At 47.8% G+C, this 26297-nt stretch overlaps 1 protein-coding gene across 1 annotated transcript in view; it reads left to right on the top strand.

Annotated features, from left to right (window-relative positions):
* Nucleotides 1–26297, top strand: part of chst8 (carbohydrate (N-acetylgalactosamine 4-0) sulfotransferase 8) — a 122642-nt gene that overhangs the window by 64681 nt on the left and 31664 nt on the right. The window lies entirely within an intron of this gene.

The raw sequence follows: 26297 nt of genomic DNA, 5'->3' as shown, positions 1-26297 counted from the left end.
GAATTGCATTTATTACTTTTTCCCCGCACAAAGTGAAGCGCGATCGATCCCCAACTGAACGGCTCCGGTCACGCTCGAGATCTGACACTGTGGTAATATAGCACATAATTATCTTTGCTGACTGATCCGGAGCCTGGTAACACTCCCATAATGAGCTGAACTCCTGCCCTTCTCCCTTGGTTGGATTGTGAGGCTTCCCAACAGTTAACACAGAAGAACTTGGAGCCTGTGTAAAAGTGGTGTAGCCCAGGAAACTGCATCACCAGTAGTGAATGACTACGTCCTACCATGTTCCTTTCCTGAATCCATTGAAAGAGCTCTTAAACTCCAAAAGGCCTTTTAAATGGTTGGGACATATTTGACCTGTTTCAAGCTTTATTATTAAGGATTATAAAAAGTAAAAAGGTAAAGAATATACAAAAGAAACTCATTCAGCGGTAGATTAAGTTCTGTGAGCTTTGAGTAAAAGTACCAATACCACACTATAAAAAAAGAACACCACAAAGTAAAAGTGCTGCATTCATCATTTTACTTTAGTAGAAGTACAGAATTGTGAGCGAAAAATTATACATAATGGGGACAAAAGGCCCCGCGTCAGAAAGTTATTATACTTATCAAAGGTAATATCTGCCAGTCGGCTGGCGTTATTATGAGGATCAGATCGGCAGCCAGAACCGACCTGCATTAACCAACATGCAAGTTTCCTCATCTTGTGTAAATTACATCCACTCTGTGAGGAAACCAGCAGCAAAGCTGGCAAATGAATGTAGTAGAATAAAATGAATCGAATATCATGATCATTGTTTTACGACAACATGGAGAACTCGCCCAAATAGACAATGTTCACAGCAGACATTTAGAGGAAGAGAGCACCATCAATGGCTGCATTTTGTTTTATAGTGCAGGTTTTAGGAGCCGAACACTAAAAATGAAACCACTGTGCACTTAAATGAAGCCATGTCGATCCTGCCAGTTTAAATGTGCCCTTCCTGCTATGACCTGTCAAAATGTCCTGTTCAACCTGAACACTGGTCAATTGTCAGGTTACGGCTTCATTTTTTCCAGCTGGCGCCTCCAGAATTTGCCCAGAGGGGCTTCAAAACTGTATGTGACTCACAAGAAGCTGAATGGGTCGGGACATGATCATCATGCCTGTTATGTGTCCTTTACATGCCCTGGATTCAGACTAAGATGTGTATGTATACACCCCATTTGTTTGGATAAGATCGATAACTTACACGGTTTATTTTTTCTCTGTATTTTCATATGAAATTCATTCATGTTCATTTTGCACAGTTCTTTAAAAAAAAAGGAGAAAATACTCTTCACCATATTGGTTCCTAGCCGTTGCCATCTTGTTTTCTTTTAGCAACCAGAAGTTAGGTGGTTTTAATTACAACCAGAATGTAAAGTGGGACAGCAGGGGACAAAAAAATGTTTCAATTACCTTTTGTGAACTGAAAACAAAATGAGAAACGGTTAAAGTTGTACGATGAAAACTTCCAGTCTGGATATCACCGTGGTAGCCACCTGTCAATCACAGTGGAGCCACGTCCAAAAAGCACACAGTACCAGTCAAAGATTTGATGAGACTTTTGAGTGGTACTGTACACTGCTTCACGAACTCCTTCATGTCCACTGGTGACCAGAGGAGTCGTCCCCTGACAATGTAAGGCCCTGTGGGGTCCACAGGTCCATCACATCTTACATTTCATTACATTAATTCGCCTTACCCCTCAGGCAATTTGCCCCTTTGGCACACTTAACCGAGAGTGCCAGATGATTTGTGTTCAGCATCAACTGCTGGTCAAATGCTCGAATTACTAACTTCTACACTGCCTTGGAAAAATATCAGAATTTGTTGAAATGAGTTGTTGGTGAGTTAGAATCAGTGGTTGTGGAATGTGTGTGAACAATATGAATAATGGGAATTGGGCTGGTCAGTGAACCTCAGCCCAAGAAATGTAAGCATGTTGATATTTGGCCGAATGATAATGTGAGAGAGCTGAAGCATCAGTGGTACCTCAGGCTTACAACATTTACCCAGTTAAATGCTAACATCACATTACAACTCGCCCTGATGTATTTAAAATGAATAAAAGCAGAAACCTTTAAGCCTGTGAAGTTTGGCAATCATTTAATTATAGAGCACAATCCTTCTATTAAACCTGAATACATCCCTATAAGCTATTATGCTAATTCCCACCCCTGCCGGGAATTTGATGTGTAGCATAATATTTGCAATTTGATGGACAGCTTTAATCCGAATGCCTCGCGCACACACAGTTCTACTCCGCAGTACGGGTTTGCCTTTCAATTTAGTCCAGCGCTCTGTGATCGACAGCTTATCCGACACCATCGGGATCGGCAGTCCCACCTGCGCCGCTGCCAGCAGTTCAAAGCAAACATTAATGAGGATCTGCAAGTGGTATTTGAGTCGGACCTTATCAGTTTGCACGAGACGGGACAACCATTACGGCAGCGCTCATATCTATGAGATTAAATGTTTAATACAAACCCACCTCGCTCTTCCAGGTAATCACAGAGCATAGACTGCTTTGTTTCGTTAACCAATCAAGTTTCAGTTTTCAGTTGTACGGTGATTTACAGTGGCTAAGTCATGAGGGTATTTTATAATGTACAAATCCCATCAAATGCAACAACTCACAGGTATTAGCTAGTTTTGAGCTTCGCTTTTGCTCGTGTCCTCAATTGTAACTGCAAGAGTGAAGTAATATGGAAACGGTACAATTATGGCTAGAACCTCTGGCTTTGGCGAGGCTTAAAAAGAAAATTAAGCTTTTCAATCCCACCGGAAGTTCAGAGGGAATCCTAAATGCTTCAAGAGGGCGAACCAAACTGAACATACGCAATGATAGCGACAAACTATTTGTTCTCTTTACACGGGGACAACAGTGGCAACATGATGTTTATCAGCCGGTTATTAAAAGCAAGCTCTAATAAGCAACAGTGTGCACATTATTACTTTAATAGCTTTAGACAATAATGCTCTCGCCTGAAACATTCTGAATATAGCAGCCACCCTCGGGCCGGGCCTCTCGTTGTCTTCACCATACAGCACGATAGTTCTACTTCACAAGAGGACGCTAATTATAGAGACGACTGCTGAAATCTGCATAAGGTTTCAGGGCAGGATATGAATGTGTGAGAGGCTAAATGCGCAGCCACCGCCAGTGAATTCAAGAATTTAAAACTGGGCCCAATGTGGATTAATTGTAAAGGTGAACACCTTATTTGATCAAACGTAATTTCCTTAATGTTTTCGTTTAACGCAGCCGTATGATTAATTAAACGCCCGGCAATTTATTATGACGCAGCAACACAGGCTGTCGAGACTAAACACGATAATGACTTGAAAGCTGTGCTGAAACAAAGGCTGCATTCATTCCTTCCCCGCTGAGCCGATGTTTCCTCTGCGTCCATGTGGACCCGAATGAGCAAACGGACCCGTCTCTCTCTCTCGCGCATTAATGCCGGTCGACGTCGCCTTAAGCAAGGCCTCCCAGCTGAGCTGTGTGGTCGTGCTGGGAGGAAACTGCGTGGGCGAGCAACACCACACCATCACCCCTCCCTCCCTCCCTCCCTCCCCCCCCTTGCGGGGCGGATGGCTGTGTGCAGCGCAGAGGCGGGCCGACTGAGAGGCCGCGGGGTCTTGCATTAATTAGCGAGTAGGGAGGTGAGCGAGGACGAGCCTGCAGGGACGGTCTTGAGATTGTTGTGAAAGGGCCCGGGAGGGTTCTCCGTTTCATGGCGAGGGAGGGGAGGGGGGGGCGGGTTGAGTGGCCCCTCGCCTTTTATCACGTCCAGCTGCCCGACACTGAGAGCACTGAGCCGACCGGGTGTCCTGTGTGCCGCCTCTTTAATGCATTTCTCTTGTTCCTCTGGAAACTTGTCTTTCTCGACTCAAGTCTGCTCCCACGCACGCACACACACACACACACACACACACACACACACACACGCACACACACACAGAGTGAGAAAGAGGAGCCAACAAGTGCTCATGCACATTATGGACCGTATGTTGTGGTCGCCCTTCCATCAGAGGCTCGGCAGTTCGATCTCTGGCTCCGCCAGCGTCTGTGTTTGTGTGTCCTCGGGCGAGACACTTAACCCCATTTTGCATTTGATCTGATAACATAATGACAATATGATAGCATAGTAATAACAGTACGCTCTTTCAACAGTGTACATTTATAAAATTAAGTTGAGTTTATTTGTCAGTATAGTTACATTAGAATTGGAATGTTAAAAAATGTATCCTATATGAATAAAACAAAAAATAATAAGTGCAAGAGACACGGAGCGGAGACACAACGTCTTTGTGGCTCCGTATTCCAGGATTTGCAGAGACGTACAGCAACTAAAATCATTCCGGAGGCAAACGCCTGCATTGCATTTGACTTGCATGTGCTGTTTGTAAGTAACGTTTTTCCCCTCTCTTTCCCCTGTCTCTCTTCATGTGCCTCCACCAATGGTCTGTTTACGCCTGCCAGGTAAGCACCATCTCAATTCTTACTGTGACTTTTGACTAAACATGTGACTGAGTCAGCAACGCTGGCACGATACGCCGCTCGAAATCCCTGCAAAACCAAGTTGGCCGGGAGTGCACCCAGTAGTCCTGGAGGAGTCCCTCATTGTTTCTACGAAAAGTTAAGTGATGCGAGTATTAGTGAAGCTCTTCCTCGCAAAGGAGCCTCGCGATTCGGGGGCCCGCAGGCGCTTGTTGTTGGCAGACTTGAAAACAGCCATGAGTTTGGAAAAACTGATTTCAAAAGAAAAATGAAGCCGATTTCGGATGAGTTCCACAAGGTTGCTTGTTCACAGGGAGAGAGCATAATAGATATGCAAAGTACATCCCTATGCACAGTGCAGCATGGCAGAAAACATTTCAGCAGAGCTTGCATACTTGCATTTGTTTGAAGATATCAAGGCTTTTGTTTTGCCCCTGGAGGAATTTGGCTTGCTGGAGGAGGACATTTTTTATGAATTGTTTTCTATTTTGAGGCGCCTGCACAAGACGTGTAATGAATCTGTTCTAAAACAGCTACATAAAAAAGGAACCTTTGGAGAGTGAATATTTTCGATGGGATTTAAAAGAATGCTCAGAAGCCCGTCGGACGAGGGGCTCTTTGTGTACCTCGTAGCGTCGCAGACGGCTGTTCCTCCAATCTGACACCACCAGGGTCTCCTGTTATTTATTGCTTTTATTGACCGCATTGATCGGGATTAGCCCAGAGTAATCAGATCCACTTTGCTCGCCGGCAAGTCCGCGGCACTCACCAGTCCCAGATGTTATCGGTGGCGGCCACTTCTCAAAGCAGAGCTTCAGAGGAGGCCAAATATTGACCACCTTGGGGGCCAGTTTGAGCCGAGACCTCCTGACCGCCGCCTCGAGGTCCCAGAACTGAGCTGTAAAATTGTGCTTAGGTCAGTACGGCCTTTCTGACGTTTACAGCCAATGTTAGAGGGGGAAACTGCAGCCCAAGGCGGGGGCTTTAAAATGACACGTTGTTGGCTCGGTACCAGAGATGATGGGCGATGGCTTCGCCCCTTTGGGTGAGCGTGGATGTAAATATTAGAGCAGTGTACCATTCGCTTGGACTCACGACGCAGCCGGAGGACTCCGGAGGGCTGCGTGCTAATTCGTGGAACAACGCGACACACACACCCTCGACCGCCCTAACAAGGCCTGGACTGCGCCGCTCCCCCAGCTCGTTACACCCGATCATTTTCGCCGGCGGTCGCGTCGACAAACTATGACGGCTGAGTATTCTTGACGCGATTAATTTGCTTGATGTGACAGGGAAGTGAACTACAGCGTATTGATATTTAAATGTTTGGGAGAGAAAGCGCACCCAGCTGTGAAAGTTGTCACTCGGGGCTGTGCTACACATGTTGTCCCGGACGGAAAATACGCTGTTCACTCCACTGTGTCAGATGCTAAGCAGGGACGGGCCCTCTTCATCTGTCCTCCTGACCCCCCCTCCGCCCCCCATTCAACCCGCTTCTCCGGGTTCCCCCCCCAACAGCTTGTTTACTGCATTTGCAGCGGCGTCTCTTGATTTCTCTTTTTCTCAGGGCATCGGCATGACACATGAGCTGCCAGCGTATTGTCGGGACGGCTCGTTCGCTGCCCGCGCAGCGCCCAGACGGGGCGGGCGCGCAGTCGGCCGGAGCAGTCGGCCCGTGTTAATTGAAAGCCTCGTACCGCGAGCTTGTAGCTTCAACGGCGCAGCCACGCCGCCTCGCCGTCCGTGGAGATCCATCAGGGTCGGCCTCCCACGGCTCTGAGACTCTGAATACCACCCGCGCCTCATTGATGCCCCCATGCAGGGCCTTGTGTGTGTGTGTGTGTGGGGGGGGGGGGGGCGTGAGGGTTAGAGTACAGGCCACTGAGATGGAACTGACTGGAAGTCCAGTGGCTCTTTGTAACGCAGGATCGATGGCTGGTGACAGACTTGTGTCTTCATAAGCTTTTTAATGAAAGATGATATTTTGAATTGATTTTCATGCCGTCAGACAGCGTCCTGACGGAAGGATTTGATGAGGACAGACAATAAGATATAGCATTAAACTTTAATGGGCTACAGTGTTGTTCTGTCTCTCTTGTGGGGGAGTAAGTGGGGGAGTTTGCAGGAAGTAACAAAGCACGTCGGTGGCACAACGGGGGAAATGTTCAGAGAATCTTCTGGTTTAAGCACAGGGATTAAAACGTAGACTTTGGGGAACTTTCTATCAGTGTTCATGAGTGATTATCTGGCAATAGCAAAGCACTTTCCAGTGTGAAGGTGAAGCATTTAGTTCCTCGTTTACTCTGGATACTATAGAGAGTAAATTCAGTTCAGTGCCCATATCATCTCATATGGTGTAATTATTAAGTAAGTCATCTCTATATATATATATATATATATTTTGCCAGCTTTTTGGGCATTTCTGTTTATACACACTATTAGACACACTATTCTATTGATGTGTGGGAGAGGCCATAGCTGCGTACTTTGTTAGCGCGCCGCCGGCTGTGTCCGTCCTACCGCTTGCCACTGTGATGTCTCAAAGACCCCATCGATGTGGAGCAAAAGCCACGGCCTCACCGTGACCTCATGAGGCAGTACATGTCTGGGAGAAATTGCTTCTATGCACCAGCCTTTTGCAACTGGATTTAAGGTTTCTGAATCTCAGGCCTCCGCTCGCCTTCAGAGAAGGACGGCATTTCTGAAAGCAGTTCTGTAAGGCCTTGTCCCACTGACAGCTCGGTGGATTATAAACTACGTGTTTGAAATGTGTCACTCACAGCCGCTTGGCCTCAGGTCTGTTCCCCCCGTTAGACGGCAGCACAGAGAAGCCCCCTTTCCTTTGTTCTGTTTCTCTCAAGGCTGCCGAATGCAGTGCAGGATTTACTGACAGATGTCAGCCACTGGCCTTATATATATATATATATATGTATATATATATATATATACAGAGCGGTGGCCCTGAGACAACCGGTGGGACACGCTCACGTGCACCGTGGCCGTCCCGGCTATGAATACACTCAGAGGAAGAGCAGAACCTCTCTGCTCGGATGGACATCACTCCACTAAATCTTTACCTAGAAAATACTTGTGTACCAGCATATTAATGCTCTAAAAGTAAAGTTGTCTTTGAACATTAAACTCCAAACAAACATGTTATCAACAAGAAATCAAGGACAATCAATGAAAGATTTTTTTAGTTCACGATCAAGTGGACTTTGACGGTGACTTGCTAAATATTGACTTCTACTTTATAGTCAAAAGCAAAATTGTGACCCCAACAGCGGGAATGAGGAGGAGTTGTTTTGCACAGTTCCTCTGCGCCCGTCGGCCGACCCGTCCACAAATCTCAGAGACTCAGAAGGTTCTCCGTCCGCGGAGTTGTTTGTTTGTGGCCCCGCGGCATTGGTTCATCTCTCCTGCTCTGCCGTCCTCCTACAGTGATCAAATAGCTGCAGGACAGACAGCAGCCTCGCTCACCGGCGCGCCGGCCCGTGGTGATTACCCGTGGATCCCGGCGCAGGCAGCGCACGGCGGCCTGATTAGCGACGCACAATGCGGACGGCTCTGATGGAACCGTCGGCTTTGAAGTCGCTGGCGATCCCACGCGCTATCATCCTACTCAATGCCCCTCTTTTTCCCTTTTCCACATCCTCCCTCCATCCAATGTGTGTGTTTTTGGATATGGCTCGTTAAACGAGGCTCCCAGACCTTTAGTCTCATTAAAAGGGGGGAAGTTGAGCTTCTTTCCATTGCGGACTGTTATCATGCTTCAGTCAGACACTTAAAAGTGAGCTCATTAAAAAGAAAAAAGAAAAAAATAGCTAGCTTCTTCTGGGGGGGTTCAGCCAGCTTCGGTTACACAGATAAGGGAATTAGTTCCCCGGAACGAGGGTTGCCGGCCTCAGATTCACGCCTTGAGCGGGATGCCGTGGTAAAGGTAGAGAGGGACCAGGCAGAGACCTTCTTGATTTGCAGCATCTGAGGGCTTCTGCCGCGTCTTACGCCTGGCTCTCACGGTCACCGTGTCACATCAAAGGCCGAGACGGATCCAATTCCTCGGGAGCACCGTAGCAGAAGAGCAGCAGGCGACAGACGGCCGGCCGCTTGGCATTTCGTTCTTTTTTTACTTTTAAGAGACGTACCTGCAGTACGTCCGCTGCATGAAAGTGACCTTTCATCGGTGTGTGTTGCTAAAATGATTCCATGTATCGGTTACCCTTTTTATTCCTACGGTTTCATGTTCACTAATAAATCCTGGACGGCAGTCTGTTTTGGAAGCGTCAATGCGATGACAAGCGAGGACTTTGAATGCTTTGAGTGCAACAGGAGTGTCGGGAACGCGGTACCTCGGCTGCGTTCCATTATCAGACTCTGTTGTCAGTAAGTAAGCTGGGAGATGAAACAGGATAGAGTGGGTCCCTTGATACGGGGGCGGGCGGGTGGGGGGGGGGGCTGGTTTTTGATGTTAAGACGGCGCGGTGCGTGTAGGATTCAGAACACACTGTCCTTGTTTTCATCCAACAATGTGTTCACTGCCTTGTTCACGGCGGCGCGTGGTGCCAACCCATCAGGCAGTTCTTAAAAGCACTCTGACTATTCTTTGTAGGTCAATTACTGTTAATTGCGTCTGAGGAGCTGAAATGTCCTTTTCAATTCCACTTTTTGATGTATGTATCATATTATGGCATGTAGATCAGGGGTCCCCAACCTCCAACCAAGACGATATTTTGCGGACTGCAGATAAGCACGACGAAAAACCACAGCCGACAGGGGGAGTAGTCGCTGTGCACAGCAAAAAAAACACACTTGGGTGATGCGTGTTATAGGAGGAGAACAGCATGTCATGATGGTGTTTGTTCACCCCAAACCCAAAGCGTGTGTGCCCACAATTACCCGTCACCACAGCGAGCACAAAGGGTTCCGAACCCACGGCTAATCAGAGAGTGGAGAGCAGGTTGGGAAACTGTAGTGGGCCCATCACAGCGCCTGGCGGGACCAGGGGTCAGCTCCTCTCTGCCCTTGTGTGGAATAGCACACGTTGACAAGAAAGAAAGAAAAAAAAAACATGGCTTCCCTTCTCAGACACTTTAAAGAGCCACCATTGAAGGTTTTAGAGCAGTGGTCAACATTTTGCGGACCGGTCTTGGATGCGTGGCAGATTAACACGCTTAGGAAATATTTCAAGAGACCTTTGCAGCCCATTGCCTCCACGGGAGCCTGCTACCGCACCCATGGTCTTTAAGCGCCTACAGTGGATATATAGCAATCAGAAATATTAATGAACCCGGAGGAATAAAGATACAGATCAGAATGAATGGAATAAACATTGATGGTGACAAGATCTCATTGACCATCAATGACACGTTTTACCCCGTTTATGGAAAACAAAAGGTTCCGCCGGTTCTCTTCACTTGCTTCCAGAGCGAAGGCGTGGCATTTGTATGGAAGACAGCGAGGATGACATTTCCCGGTGGCTTCCCCGGCAGAGGGAAGATAGTGAGGCCAAAAAAAAAATCAAATTGGCCTGATTTATATGCAAAGGAATCAGAGATTTTGCCTGTAAACTCTTTGGATTGCTTACTTTCATTAGCGTTTCTCTGAGGCGTTGTGGAGACGGCGATTGGTTTATCTTGTGAGCCGATCTCCCGCCGCGCTGGCATTAACCACAGCACATTTTCTAAAAAAGCGCCAGACGGCTGAAAGAGGTTGTTGCAACATTAACTATTTATTGGAATTCTATGTTGCACCTTTAAAAATCCCCCCACCCCTCCAAACGCCATCCATTACCCATGAAGAAAGGAACAATGCACAGATGCGAACACAAATTCTAAAGAGAGGATGAATCCGAGTCCATTTTTCCAAGCCGGCAATTCATTTGTCATTCCTGCAGCCTGAGGAGCGCCCGCTACCTCCCAGGCCTCTGATTAAACAGGAGAGAATTAATAACAGGTGTCTGAGGAAGGGGAGGCTCGGTCTATTGGAGAGAAAAAAAAAAGGTCTCGGGGGAAGAAAGGCCAAGCAATAAGCCTCAATCTGCAATTACAGCGGCAGAGCAGCGGCTACCTTTAGCCGGAGTGGCGTGTCTCATCAGCCCCACCCGACGAGGAAAATACGGGGCGGCTAGCTGGAGACGGACGGAATTGTTGAAAATCCTAGAAGAAATAGGAGGTTGCTTTTAATGAATACGGCCATGGGATGCAGACACGGTGCCACAAACAGAAACCAGTTACTCTCAATAGAACGACATCAAAATTAGGATTCATTTCTGTTGAAAACGCGCCCTTTAAATGTAGCCGAGATGGGGAGCAGAGAAAAAAAGAGCGCTGGGGGTGCTCGCTGGAAGCCGAGGTAACAAATTCAGGAGAATCTTTGATTACCCCTAATGCAGTTACAGGTAATGGTGACCTGTCTCAAAGGCGCCGAAGCCACGGCTAAATTATATTTAAAATCCATTAAACCTCACCTCAGATCCGTGACTCGCTTCCAGCGAGCGGCTACCCAGGGCAGCAGGTAATTGAATTTCAAACCCCGAGCCAGGAGAAACAGATAGGCCCCCGAGCTGGTCCTCTGCATGAGGCGCCGTACTGTTATGCATAAAGTTGTGATTTATTTGGGCCCGTCACGTCTCCGTGGCGGCCGCACTCCGCCATAGAGACGAGTAACCCGGTTAGGTGAGACGCGTCCACGGGAAGAAAAAAGAAGTAGATTAGATTGTTTCTGACCAACAGGCGTGAGGCAGTGTTTCCCCTACCATTGTATTCGGGTATAATGTATATAGGTCAGGTTAATTTTGTTTCATTTTTATTCCTATATCCTACTTTCTGCAGCTGCTGCTTTCTCTCTTTACGCGCCGCACCTTTAAAAACAACCTCGCATCAGTTATTGGATGAAGTAATGGATGAAAAACAAAGGCGATAAAAAGACATAAAATTGAAATGTACGGCCCCTTAATTGAGGCTTGGTGACAGCCAGACTGGGCCGTAACCTTGATGTGCCTAATTGCTTACAGTGGGTTGAACTCTCGGGGGCTGTTAATGAGATCATGCACTCCAGGTGTGTGTGCGTGTGTGTGGGGGGGGGTGTTGGTCTCCTCTTTCCTCTTCGCTGTCGTCCCCGCTATTTGAAGACATCCATCGCTGCAGAGTCCAGACAGGCGACACCCAACTCGATGGCAGATCAATCATCACAGCAATTTTACCAATTAGGGCTCATTGTGCTCTATAAATAAACCCCTCCCACCCCTCCCACCCCTCCCACCCTCGGCCGCCTCCAGATGAGACGACTCCTCGGCTACGAGCAGGCGATCAGCTCGCAGCCAACACTCCACATCGATCCGGTGCAACTGGGATTCTGACGTCATGATGCAAATAGACCACGGCGTTTAAAAACAGCTTCTATCACAAAAAGGTTTTGAGGCATTAGCGTTAAAGGTACAGTACCAGTTAAAGGTTTTGGACATACTTGAAAGTATCCATTTTATGATCAAAACACCATCAAACCACTGGATTAATTTGTGTGTTTCGCCAAAAATCACATTTATTAAGACTACATTTGATCACATCCTGACAGCAGTGCAAGTAACCGTCGCCCAGCGTATGTGGATCTGTAAGCGGAGACGCAGACAGTCATTATGAACAAGTATGCGAGGTATATTCACCTCAATGCTAAACCTTTTCTTTGTACTTTTAGTACAAAGTAGCAGTATGCATTCAAATGGGACACACTACTTTGTCATGACATGGCACAATGATCTTTGCCCCTCATCAATCTGCAGGGCCGGATATTACGGATAAAAATAGCCCAAAAACTCGAGCAAAATGGATGCAGTAGGCATGCTGCACGTCACATCCTTAAACTTCTGCGGCGTGTTTGACAATATACTAGTTTGCGTATAAAAAACAAACAAAAAACTTTTGGTTGTAATCAACATGCACATGCAACGTCTGCGGCTAACGAGTGCTTAACACCCGCCAAACAAAGCATTTCCCAAGCGTACGCCGTCATTAACAATGCCACGGATCCCTTGGGGGCGGTGGGGGGCCTCATCAGTTTCAGCGGCGCTACACATCCACACAAACATTTCGCGGTGCGAAACCACTCAGGTGACATGTAAAAAAAAAAAGCCTTGGGAAAAGATTTTTGAAACGCAATGTATAATTTATGGGCGAGAGAGGCTTTGTAATAATACAACAGCTGTTGGCATCATCGTCTCCCCTGCAGGCCGCCTCCTGCTCTCAGCCTCAATGCTGGTGATGGTGCTGGTGATGCTGGTGATGCTGGTGGTGATGCTGGTGATGGTGCTGGTGGTGTTGCTGGTGCAGGGGACATGTCGGGGACTCTGCGGGACTAGATGTCTTTATTCAGGTCTTTCATGCGTCGCTCTTCAGTGCAGCACACAGATATCAGTGGCCACTTGACTCAACTTCTCAAATAAACAACGCAAACAGTGCACCATGTGAGGGAGGGGGGGGTGGGGCTTATTGTGAGTCTCCCAACACCAGTCTTACTTCATTGGACGACCTCACGTGAGACAAAGTGCGTTCCCGGAATAGTAAGAGAACTGGTTATTGACTCCGCCGTACGCCCTAGCGGGCTTCATGATTTAGTGCAGCGAGCCGTCAACTCTCAGAGCAATGTGCGGCAAAAGAAAAAAACATTTTATCAATATTCCATCAGGCAGGAGCCTTTCTGCCCCCGGATAATGTAGTGCGCGTTAAAGCAGCAGCTGGGCCCAAAGACAAGGAATAAATGGGAGGCTACTGGACATGTCTACATGCTGACAGGCAGGCAACGTTTTTGTCTTGTTTTTATGGTTCTGTATTGATGTTCAGTGCATTTTGATTTTGTCATTTGCAGCTAGCTTAGCATTGATAGTAATAGATAGAAGCATCACTATAAAATGGCCGATGTCCAAAAATAAATAAACAAAAATGTTGACAAAATTAGGTCCATTAATTCAGCAAATTTAGAGGAAATACACTTTGAGGCTAGTATGCGGCTCACGGCCACGCAGGGACAAGAATAAGTATTTCCATAATGCCATTTATTTTTAGCCACCATTTTTCTATTTAAACCCCTAGAAACTTATTAATGACACCCCCCACCCCCCTCTCTCCTGATTGGCTGGAGGGATCCTAACAGGTATAAATTTAACGTGATAATCTCTGTTCCTCCACGCACAGCGATGACATTACCTGGATTTGAGTCAGAGACATGAGTCATTCTGTGCACATTTGGAAGTAAAATAATTTGCCTACGGAAAACAGTTCTTTGGCGTGAGCAAGACAGAAATCTGCAGGGGTGGATACCAGTGATCGGGTCGATATTGACTAATATCTGAACCAAAACAACAACTTGGCTAAATTGGTTAGAGTGTATTGGCGGAGGTTGCAATGGTGACCGACGCGTTCAGAAGCACTTCTTCCCCCGGACGTGATGCTGTTTTCACCAGAGCTGCTTCCACATTCATCCCGCCTGCATTATTCATGTTAAAGCCATTTAGCTCTCACGCAGAGTGACATGCGATGGGTGCACCGGTGGAGGGAGTTGGCAGTTGTAAGTGTGGAGTGCCACCCACACCGAATATGTAAGATGACAATGTACAAGAAGAATATGCCGTTCTTGAAAGGACAGATGCCGAAAAAAAGGTTATGAGGAGAAAAATAAATGATTCAGTGAGACAGATTAATACCTTCCTAAAAAAAAATTTTTTTAAAAAGGTGCGACCAAATCACGTGCAGATGAGAGCGTAAATGGCGTGCGCCAGTGCTCCTGGGGGAAAAGTAAGGCATTTAAACCTCGACAAGCACTAAATATTGCAACTGGAAGTTCTCCCAAAAGAAGATTTGCAAGATAACCGTCTTAAAAATAAAACACAATCTAAATGCCACACTTCAACTTTAATGTCAGCTTCCGGATTCACCCGTAATCTTGCTCGCTCAAAATAATCAAATCATACAAATAAATTATTGTATGCTCAGTAAAACAAACACATAAATCATAAGACAATGCAGTAAAAGCCCCTCGCGGGCGTCGTTGGCGTTCCGCTGCGGTAAGAAGGGCTTCTGAGCTCAATCAACGGCTCTCCTTCACAGGCCTGTAAAAACTTCAGCCTTCACAAAGGGATTTATTTTGGGGCCCATTGTGTCGACTTGTATTGCACAGGTGTTGCATTGAGTGCCCCCCCGCCCCTCCTCCACTGCCTAAAGGGACTCTCACTGGTCCAGGACTTCGGCTTGAAGCTGTGCACAGAGATGAGAAATACAATCGGCCACCGCCACACCTCTCCGGCCGGTCTGCCGCTATCTGCAGGTGTGCACTGTGCTTCCCCGCAGAGCTGCAGAATAAAAAGGCACACGGCCGATGAAATGTTTTGGTTATTGGTGATTGGTTCCAGGAGGATTGTGACCACGATGCAGAGAAGCCCAGCATCGCTTCAAAGGGTCAAAGACTGAAGCTCAATCTGCACCCTTTGGTTTCGCACTACTCTTTCCCCGTATTCCTCAGGACCAATTGCACTGCATGCTGGTGGAGGTTTTACTTGCGGGGTGGGGGGGGGAGGCAGCGCTCCGTAAGGAGACGCGCAGTGTGCGACGCTACTTGTGCAGTGGATCACGGTATTCATCATGTGGCAGCTCGCCATTGAGTGTGTACTCCAAACAGCCCTCCGTGATAAGGAGATGGTTGCTGTAGATGATTGCGCCTAAACCCCCCCACACACACACACTCCCCCCTCAGGCGGGAGAGGCGAGTTGAGCCGCTGAACCGGAGCCTCGGGTAAATGGTAAATGGTAAATGGACTGTACTTGTATAGCGCTTTTCTAGTCTTCCAACCACTCAAAGCGCTTTAACACTACATGACATCATCCACCCATTCACACCCATTCATACACTGATGACAGGAGAACCATACACAGTGACACCTGCCCATCAGTAACTAACATTCATACACTGTAGTCGCAGCTACAGGAGCAATGGTGGGTTAAGTGTCTTGCCCAAGGACACATCGACATGCGGGTTAGCCAGGACTGGGTAGACGAGTGCTCTTCACAGACATCAGGGAAATGTATGACTCTTTACTACGAGTGGAAATCAGCGAATCGGGGCCCTTTGCGATCGCGGCCGTTCACCAGAGACTTTGTGATGACTCAATGCGACTTAATGCGGCTTCTTCTGCAACATTACAATGCAGTTTGTCACTTTAAATGGCTGTGGTTGTGTTTACGTACTCTGTGCAAGAAAGGCCTGGTTTTTTAAATGCAACAAGAAACGTTTCTCTCACACGGTTGGTAATCGTATTTAATGTGATGGTGGCCCCTGTAGGCCACCATCACATTCAAAGGGCCGACAGGAGGACGTCGGTAAAGACGCCCTATTAACTGTGGAGGAGGGGGGGGCGTTTTTGCTTTTTACAATGTCATTTGGGTCGTGCCAGCCACAGCGCTACCGGGGGCCAGCTGGGAGGAATGCGTGTTCGTCACCTGGCTAAAAGTAAGACTGTCTCCAAGCGTGAATAAGACGACGGTGATCATCCGCCTGCCTTCACGCCGCGTGCTAATGAGGAGAAAATATAACACGGCGAGGAGCGGTTGGGAAAGACGGGGGCCGCGTGACTCAGCGCTGGATCACGGGTTGCCGATGTGCAAAAGAAAGAAGAAATGACACGTAATGTGCAGCTTTGAGCCTGAAGATGAGACGTGAGGAGGAAAAACACAAATCGGTGCTTCTCAGTGGGAGGTGGGAATGTGTGAGGTTGGGGGGGCGGTGGGCGCATCGTGATCTGTGCGAAATACCGAAGGTCGACGGAGAAAAGTGATGAAGCTCAGTTAGAGAGAAGATTTGAATGAGCTAATATTGGATAGTTTGGAATCTTAGCAACATGACATGTGTGTGTTTTTCATAAATACCAATCATTGCAGCCCACAATCGTCTTTAAGAGACTAATTGTGTGTCATGGAACGCTCCTGGCGATCACCTCATTTCATCTAGAAAGGCTAAACCGGCCATTTCAAATAAATATTTATTAATATACAAACCTTGTATTACGCATGTGCTACTCCATACATTTAAGTAAATGCTTTAAGGAAACAAACAATTTCAGTGAGACAGTATGTTGGAAGTGTTGAAGGCTCAATAATATCTATAGTGCCAAATAAAAGAATACGTTCAGTGGCGTCACTAAAAGTCCTGCTCCCCACCTGTGGGTCCCGAAAAAAACTTATCTCTGTTCATTATGGCACTGGAACTCTGTATCCCAGCATGCATCAGTAATAGGGTAATCAGGGTATTGCATGTTCACATTAGTTACTAACAAAAAAGCTGATTGTGTTCATTTGTTGCTACAGTGTTGCTAACACAGAACTAACATGCTTTAGTAACCCAACATTTTGATTCCCTTTAACGTTCATAGTCACTGAAAATACAAATTACATGTATAGTAAGTAATGAATGAATGATACTTAGTGGATTCATGGGTTTCCTTGACTTGTTGTAAGTGTAACATCCGAAGGCCCGCCTTGGCACTTCAGCCCCCCCCCCTCCTCCTCCCCGGACTCCTGGGCAATCCGGAGCAACCGCTTGCTCATTCTCCGAGGAGCGTGCGGTGTTGAGCATGATGCAATAACAGCGAAGCGGCTGTTCTCCTTCTTACACACTCGCAGATGAAAACACGGGGGCAGACATCGCTTTTCCTGCTACACGCGCAAAATCCTGGCAACATTCCTCTTTTTTTTTTTTTTTTATGTGTGCATGTTGCCTGCGTTAGCCATCATCTTCAAGGCGAAGAGGCAGCCTGTAAAGAAAACACAGACAACATTACCTCCTATTAGTTCCCCCTTCCAGGGGATTCACATTCAGTCGTAGAAACGGCCCGATTAGTTACTGCTCACATGGGGGACTGGGGAGGATGCGCTCGTCTCAGCTTGCAGGCCATTTTGCTATGTCCATAAATAAAAGAGGGCAGCGTTGTTCACCACTAAATCCCATGCTATGAACGGGATCCCATGACCCGAGGAGTTCATTTGCATTGCGCCCCGCCGCTGTGCTCAGCTTGTACTTATTATGAAAACCAAGTTTAATCAGCACTCATTGCTTCCAACCTCCCTTTACACTCTTGACAGATATGCGCTAAAATATTTAACACCCAAGTGCAGAAGACAGACAAACAAGGCTTCCCACTCGTGGAACAGTGAGGTCATCGTACTTCACACACCCAAAGAAGACGAGCTGACTGCTGCAGCACCAGCTGGAGGCAAAGCATCCACAAACAACTTGCAGGAGACATGGAAAGAATCTCGTAGAACTGCAAGAGGCCTTTCACACTCATTCTGAACATTTTATAAAACCACTTTTGGTTCGTCTGGTCGACGAGTTGCGGATAGTCTCTGTGGACACAGCGGGTACCACTTAAACGACATTGTAGAGTAGAAAACAGAAACTCACTTAGCGGCCACAGATCACCTCCATCACCCCGATACAGAAGCCCCACGCTCACAGCTCGTGGTTTCAAACTCTGAAATGGACACGAATGTCCTTGTGTGTCGGCACGTCACCAACATCGTGGTTGGAGGAGACGCTTCTTCCCCCCCCCTAACGTCCAGGACGTTCTCATGGCTCCATGGCACGCCAAAGGCAGAGCGAGATGCTTTGGTAGGCGGATGCTGTTAGATTTTGTGGTGATGTGTGGCAGTCTTTGTGCGTCAGCGGTGCCTCGTGGTCAACGGGGGTTTAGTCTACCTGCCGCCCTTCAATCGGCGTCGACGCGAGACGAGTAATCCGCTCTACCTTCTTAAACACGGGCTGATAAGGCGAGCAAACCTCCTAATCTCTGATTCCCACGCTCCGCGCACACACACACACACACGCTCTCTTTTCTCCTCTCAGCCGAAAGAGGGCGCATCTTCTGCTCTTTTCAGAACAAACCGCCTCCGCTCACCAACGTGCCAGTGTAAGTGGTCCGATACGATTTTTAAATCTCTCTATACGATTGCATTAAATGCAACCGAGTGGTGCTGCTTCATAATTATTCTTCTTTCAGCGGCTCCCATCAAGTGAAGAGTCAAGCATCACACACACTTGTTGCAGTTAAGTACCGGGTCTCATTCCACGCAGACACGGAGCGAGTCGAGCCATTTGTTGTACACAAACAAAAACTAAATTGAGTTACAAACTATTTACATTCTTTAAATATATTTAGTGAGATACTCAGTCATCGCTCTGCTCAAACGCATGCAGATGCCTTGTATGACGTTATTAATTCATCAAGTGATGCAAAATGTAGAGCGATGAGCTCTGATCTGTATTCGGTGGGAAATGAGCCATGGGGGGGGGGGGGGGGGGGGGCGTTCTTCTTTCCTCATTCTTTCATCTGCAGCGGCACCGTCTTCCATCTTCATCCCAGACTCAGCGGCTTTTAACCCCGAGCGGCCCCGCAGCAAAGCCCCCGTTAAACGGGCTGCGACCTTCGGCTGATGCCGGGCCGCCACCACAGCTAATAGAGTACAGTGGACCAGTGGCATCCAGCTGCCAGAGGATTTACCCCGCGCCCACTGGGGCAGGAACGGGGAGACATTTGGGTTTTTTTAAAGGCCACCTCCCAGTGTACACAGCAGACGTCTCACTTCAGCGTCGGCGTTTTTCCCCTTTACAATTATTAAAGCTGACTTCGTCGGAGCTCGGGAGGAAAACAAAGCTTTCAAAACATATGGTGTTTGTTGGCACTTTGCAGGTAAACACTTTGGAACTAAAAACATCAATATCCTCAAGTTTACATAAAAGTTTGTACGTTTTTCTTTTTCCTTCCATTGGCGGGCGGCTCTCGCCTTTCCTCCACGACCCAGTTAGCCAAGCAGCCTCCCACCAACAGATGTTGCCTGCGCCTGCACCGTGTGCACCGTGTGCACCAAGAGCCGCATTAATTCAGTAAAAAGGGATAAAGGACACCTGCTGACAGGGGAGGGGGAGAAAAGAGTTGGTTTGGAAGCAGATGGTCTCTTACAGTTTTGCACGCATCTGCATCTAGTGAAATGGTGAAGAACAAAGAAGGACGAGGGGGGGGTGGGCACGTGGCTGTTCCCCCCCCTCCTGATTGCTTCAGCACCGGCGGCAGGAGACTCGTGCAATGCGTCGCATGTTTGCGTGAGTCCATGTGTCTGTTTGGCTAACAGCTAACTGAACTAACACACACACACACACACACCTCTCAGCTGCTGCTCACTTCTATTGTTTGGGACGTTTGGGCGCTAATTCAGATCTTATGACTTTGAGAGTCAGTGTTTTTATTGGTTTACGACACCGTACATGTAGACGGATCCCACAATGCCACAGTGGTTGCTGCAGACACAGCTGGCGAAGATCTCAGCTCTCCGGAGTGCACTCTTCTAGTTATTACTTCAATTACTTCAGATTATTACTTCAACCGCTGGGCTTGTTTTTGAGACATTGTGGTTGCAGACAAACATTCTGATAAATGTATGTCACTAGGCCCTGTGTTGATTGCTACAGCATGAGCTGAAATAAATGCACAAGCGGGCCTCTCAGAAGCCAACATCGGCAGTGGCGGCAATGAAAGGAACAAAATGCGTGTTACCGGAGGGCTGTAAAAAGACACAACTTGGGAGGTCCGTGACATGTAACTCTCCTCGGGAAGTTTGTCATGTGGTAGGACTGAATGTAAGAGACATGACCAACAGCTCCTCTCATCTCGATGGCGTGAAGAGCTTTTCTCTCGACCCGCAGAAGGATCCAAGCAAGATTGCCTCAATCACCTTTCATTCTGGTCCCGGATTACTTTGATACACACTGTGCAGTGCGGACAATCCAATTACCCGCAGCCACAAAGGACCACTGAGTGTTCTGTGCTTCTGACCAGCTCAGTGCTCCACACCTTTGAGGAAAATCATGGCTATTTGCAATGTCGTCAAGGTCGGGTCGCCGGTGGCCAACCTCTTGTGCCATTTGATTGGATGTTTTGAATCTGATCCCGACCGGCCTTCATCAGACCCTCCGCCCTCCCTCGAGGGCGCCACTCCAGACGAGAGGCGGGTTGCTGGTGGGCAGCCCGCAGGGAGAATGTGCTTTTAGTGCAGAATAGATCAATCTGAGAGAGGGACTTTAAATCGGGAGGGATGACTGTTGTCCCATTTTTGCCCGGCTCCGTCCGTGCGGCATTAGTTTAAGGTCAACTGCATCGCCGGGGCTTTGACACGGCCGATGTCTCGGCGTTGGTGTTCTCCCTCCCTGCAATTTCTGACGATCGATAAGAGCAGCGACCCATGAAGCTCAAGGGGGCCGACTGGAGGTCTATTTATAGCAGCCGGTGCGTTTGCTCGGCGCCGGCACGCGATGCCGCTGAACCTTCAGGTGAAGCGAGAGTTCAGGTGGTCCTCGCTTGGAAGATGGCGTCCCACCACCCGGCGGCGTCAGTGGTGTGCTCGCAGGCGGCGGGGGGGTGTAAAAAACTTGAAATGAGGTCAGCGGCGAGAGTTTGTTTGTGAGTCACGGCTGAGAGATAATGCAAAGTGAACGAGAGTGCTCTGCAAAAATCCCCAAACTGTAATATGAAACTCACACGGTGCAGAGGAGCAAGTAATCAATTACAAGCAACAACAAAAAAAAAAAAGGAAGAAATTGGATGGGAGGCGAGGAAGGGACGGACAGCTGATGACATATTTATCGAGGCACAATCACCACCGAGGATTTATTTATTTTTTTAAATTTCTTTCCCCTGCTCTGCGCTGGCTGAGTGACAGACGGAGAGCGCTGCCTCTTTAACGGCTTCCCAGGGAGACGGGTTTTTTTCTTTTTAAAAGGAAGTAGGAACACGCAGTACATTTTGAGCTATCTGGTGGAGGAGACCTGCGTTTCAGCGCTGGAAGGCATGTGATTAAGAATTCATCTTTTACCTGAAATAATAAAACGGTGGAGGTTGAATTATGCATATAATCCCAACGTGTGCATTTTTAACTAAAGCGGGATTTGCAAAATAAAGCCTGTGACTCACAGACAATGAGAAAGCACCACCATTTTACCGACGTATTAATTAAAGGCATAGGAGCCACACACAGAATCTAATTCGGGCGATTTAAAAAAGCTCAGCCCACTGTCTAATACGCGGGTGTCAGCTTCCTCACGGACCAATCGCTGCGTCTGCTCCGGACCCGCTTCCGTCTGGGACACTTGATTGTGGAGTGAGACTCTCTCTTTTCGGGGGCCCACAGTGCGCGCTCCAAATGAATTACACCAGTGTTTATTTGGGGAGATTATTTCCTCTTACAGTCCATTATTCATCAGGTTTTTGAGGGCATACCGGGCTTATGATACAACTTGTCGTTTTTATTCTCCGACTGGCTGAAGCACGGTTAAATTGTCCTGAATAATTCACCGGCGGCTAGTAAATAAAACAGCAGACAGCGCTGGCGTTTGCCCGGATGGAGACTGAAAGGACTCTTTTGTCTCCAGGTGAAGAGTCTGCTCCACTTTTTCTGAAGAGGAGATTCAAGAGAGGAAATGCACATTACTTCAGCTGGGAAACGCCGGGCCCTCGTCCAACACAGGAAGCTAGTGTAGGAGACGGAGGGACGGAGACGGAGGGAAGACGAGCAGTTGGCAGCTCATCTTTGGAGCCTGGGGTGGGGAGCAAACAGCACCAGCGAACAGAAGGCAGGACTTGGGGGGGGGGGGAGGACGGGACGGGAGGGGAGGGCTTCGGAGAGCAGGACAACTCTGCGTCAGAGCAAACAACCTGTGGTGTGGTATTCAAGACCCGGGGCACGGCTCAGAAAAACACTAACTCACATATTAGGTGGAATTCTGCACGGTTTTTCTTCTTTACCACTGGCACTGACCCAAATCCTCACGGAGAGGAAACCAGTCCAAAATCCTCTCATCATGTTTACCTTTGAATCAACGGTTCATTTGATATGGATGAGGCGTCTGTGCTTATAAATGTTAAAATGTGATCATAAATCTATGGTTGATGTGGTTCAGGAGAGATCCTGATTCCCTGTTGGTATGGGAAGTCATGTCCTAAATGACCACGCCTGTGTGGCATGCACAAACAAGGAGAGGTAGCATACGGCATGTCCTCCGTTTAATCTTTACACAGATTATGTCAATGTTTGTACTGGAAGTGCTCGAATCCAGCACGCCCTGAAGTGGCCCTTTCTTAACCGGATCGTTTTTTAATTGCATTGTCCCTGCATTTGTCTGAATCTCTTGAGAAAAACCGTCAGTCGTCAGTCTCAGGGAGAGAAACCCACCATGTCGATCCGGCGCAACCGTGAACGGCTTGGATACATGGATTTGCCGTCTCGTTTTCCCACTGCAGAGCCCTGAGGTCCCTGGCCTGTTAGCGCGACCACCGTGTGGGGGTTTGGTTTTGCTTGGATAATGAATTTCCCACAGTAGCTGGACTATATACTATATATAGGGTATCGTGGGGAAACACTGATTGCATAATGGAGACGGTCGATGTTAACTGGGCAAAGATATGACTGCAGACAAGTGGGCCGAGACGTGATAATGGAGCTGGTAATCAGAACTAATGGAGGCTTACTGAGCACATCGGGGTGTAGTTCCTCTGCACAGCGGGATGACATGTTATCGCTGGGTCTGCCATGACGCGACAGGTCCGTTAGAAGGAAACAGGCGCACAGAGGCTTTGGATTGGGCTGTTTTCCAAAGTAGATGATTGCCATTAGACAAGGGTCCTATTTCACCGGGAGAGGCTGCTTTGAAAATAACCCATTTGTTGGATAATAAGGGTATCACAAGTACTGAGGACACAGCAGTGTTCTGTTCCCATCCAAGCGCCTGTGAAAGGGTAAACACACAGTGTGAGGGATTAGGGGAACAGGAGGACGTAAATCCGTGAGCTTATATTTCAGAGAGTCTCACTTCGGGTAATAACAATACTTATTGATGCAGCATCGGTGTGAAGGCTCAAATTAGAAAGGGAAAAACAACACATTCATATTTGATGAAATAAGGGGATTGTTTGCATAAGCCCATGGCCACTTTTCAACATCCTACATTTGTTACAATTATCCTCAACCTTCCGTGGTTAGAATAAAAAGTGTTGATTAAGGTTGGCTGTAGTTGAATTAAATCTGGATCCTAAGTATCTTTCTTTTACCATGGCAATGGTTACCCGGATTGAAATATCTCTTCCTCTCTCCCCACATCTGACTTTGCTTCTAAATGTGGAGCTGACTTTGTGGTTTAAGTTGAAAAGAAAGCTTTCTTTTATCCCACTGTTCCACTGCCGCCACTTTTCTATTGAATTATACTCTTGAGCTCAGATTCACCTAATGCAATTTCAAGATCTATTGTGTCGTCTCAGAGCTGGTTTAAACGAGACGGCCCTCTCCTTTATGTCCTTCCAGACCCACGTGAGCAGGAACCCAAAGTGCATGCGCCTTGCACACTTTGAGTAGAAGCTCGTGAGAGCAGCAGTCGGAGGATCCCGGGCTCTCGAGGCCTGAACAAAGTCCGAGCAGATTAGAGTCGTGAGCACTGGCGGCATCTCTACTCCGGTATATTCCAAGATGGCTCCACGATCGCCTTTGACCTCATCCTTTTTCCGCCTGGAAGTGAGAAAAGCTGCCTTATCCGTGCACGCCAGGTACACACATGTCAGATGAACCCGTGGCTCATCTTCCTCAGAGCGGCCTGGACCTTCCTGTACCCCCGGTAGGCACAACAGCACGCCGCTGTTCTCCGTCTCCTTACGCGTTAGCCCAGTAATCGGCCCTTTGGCGCTTTTCTTCAGCCAGAACATGCAGGGCTACGCCACAGCACCGAGGTAGGGCCGTGAAACCACAGCAGGGGGATGAAGCACACGCAGAAGCACTCGGCTTAATCCTCTACAGATGTTCAGAAGTGTCCCATCTCAAGACCTTCGGGACTCGTGTCGGAGAGTGCCTGTTTGTCCGAGTTGAGAATGGAGCCTATCTTTTCATGGTCACGTGTTCAACACATGCATGTTGCTCTGTGAATTTGATGAGTCGCATTTTCAGCTGATATTACATCGTCCCTTTGTGGGCCGTGTGGGTCTTGATTTTGTGCAACCAGATGTGAGAGGGCGAAGCTCAGTACGATCCAATGCTGAACAAAGCGTTGCAATTAATGGGTTGGGAATGAAAAGGGTTTACAGTCTATGACGAATACTTGAAGAACCCCCCAGATGGGACAACACCGTCGTAGATGTTCACTGTGCTGCGGTCACTGCTACCGTCATCCCAGACACAGACAACATTTATCAAAGAGCCGTAGTCGGTAATGTAAAAGTCTGAATATCCTTTACCCAATTTTCGATGGAAACAGGAAGTTAAAAGTGATAGGAACTAAACTTGTACGAAAACATTGATATCCGTTACCAATACACCAAGCCATTGGTTCCGGTTGAAGTTCAAATGGTCCGATCATCACCAGGAGACAATTGCTTTCCAAAGGACTCCCATCAAGTTGGCCGATGTAAAGGTACTCCGGTCCTTATTTCTGCCTGCAAACCTCCTCCTGAAATCTGGAGTGAGCAAACGCTCTCTCAAAGAGCTCTCATTTCATTAGCAACTGGGTTCTGTGAGCATCCCCAGTATAATACAGGCTTTGCAGTTCCCTCCCACCCAGAGTCCCCCGGAGAATCCACAGTGGCTGTGCCAAAAGACAGGAAATGATTCACCATCTCTCACTCTAATCCCTTCCACCACGTTTCGAGCAAGAGAATGTACAATGTACATCGTCACATGGGGGGGAGGAAAAAAAGACGCATAGTCTGGATGATGATTCCTCGCTGTGTGTAAACATTCAGGTCTGAATTCAGCTTTGTCAGCAGTCTTCCGCCACCTCACTGGAGGTAGTCACTCGCCATTACCCCTCCTAATTCACGGCACGCCGTGCCTCCCGTTATCGGGGGCCGACGGCGCTGGGCGGCATCTGGGATGCGAGTCGGGGGCGGCGCCGCTCTGCCGAGCACCTTATTGGCCCCCGTCAGCGCGGAGGCCGTTTATTGCTCTGTTGCGTGATCTAATGAGATCTCCCGCCTGGTGGTCGCCGCGCGAGGACACGGAGCTGCTCCGGATGCTGACACGAGCACGGCTGGTGAGAGGAACGCCACCGGCCACCTCCGCTGTGGCGGAGCGCGCCGATACGCGCTGCGTCTCCTGGACCCGTTACCGACTCCATCAGCAGCAAGGTTCTATTCAGCAAACTGTTTGATGATCTGTTGAGCTTCTAAGCAGCTTATCGTGCATGATTGCCGAGGCGACTCAAAATCAAAGCAAATATTTAATTAGAAACACAATGAGTTAAAATTTGGTACGTGACTAACCCAAACAGAGGACAATAAGTAAAAGGAACATACGTGGAAGTTTTAACCGTAACACTTGACTTCTTCACTGGGAATCTTTTTTCTGGGATGGTGGCGAGTTGCCCTGGGCCTTAATTAAATCCTAGAAACTCCAATAATCAGCATTTAGTAGCTTAGTAACTAGTTTTCACATAGTGTAGTTCTATGCTAATTTGTGCAATTCAAATGTTTTGAATTATCAGTAGAGTACACCATTAATAAAACAGAAATAATCAATAACTGTCTGACTGTCTGATATGCACAGACATCCGCAGGCACGTGTCTGTGTCCGTCAAGGCGGAACCACTGGCTCAGCAAAAAGACTTAAATACATATACATGCAAGGTAGATGGCTAGCTAGCTACTGTAGCTACATAAGCGGTGGGCTCGTGTAAATAAAGTTTTTCAATCAGCTC

This window comes from Gasterosteus aculeatus, chromosome 12 (assembly GCF_964276395.1).
Source record: "Gasterosteus aculeatus chromosome 12, fGasAcu3.hap1.1, whole genome shotgun sequence".
Classification (NCBI taxonomy): Eukaryota; Metazoa; Chordata; class Actinopteri; order Perciformes; family Gasterosteidae; genus Gasterosteus; species Gasterosteus aculeatus.
The sequence above is the reverse complement of the archived record's forward strand: the minus strand, read 5'-3'. Positions and strand labels throughout refer to the sequence as shown.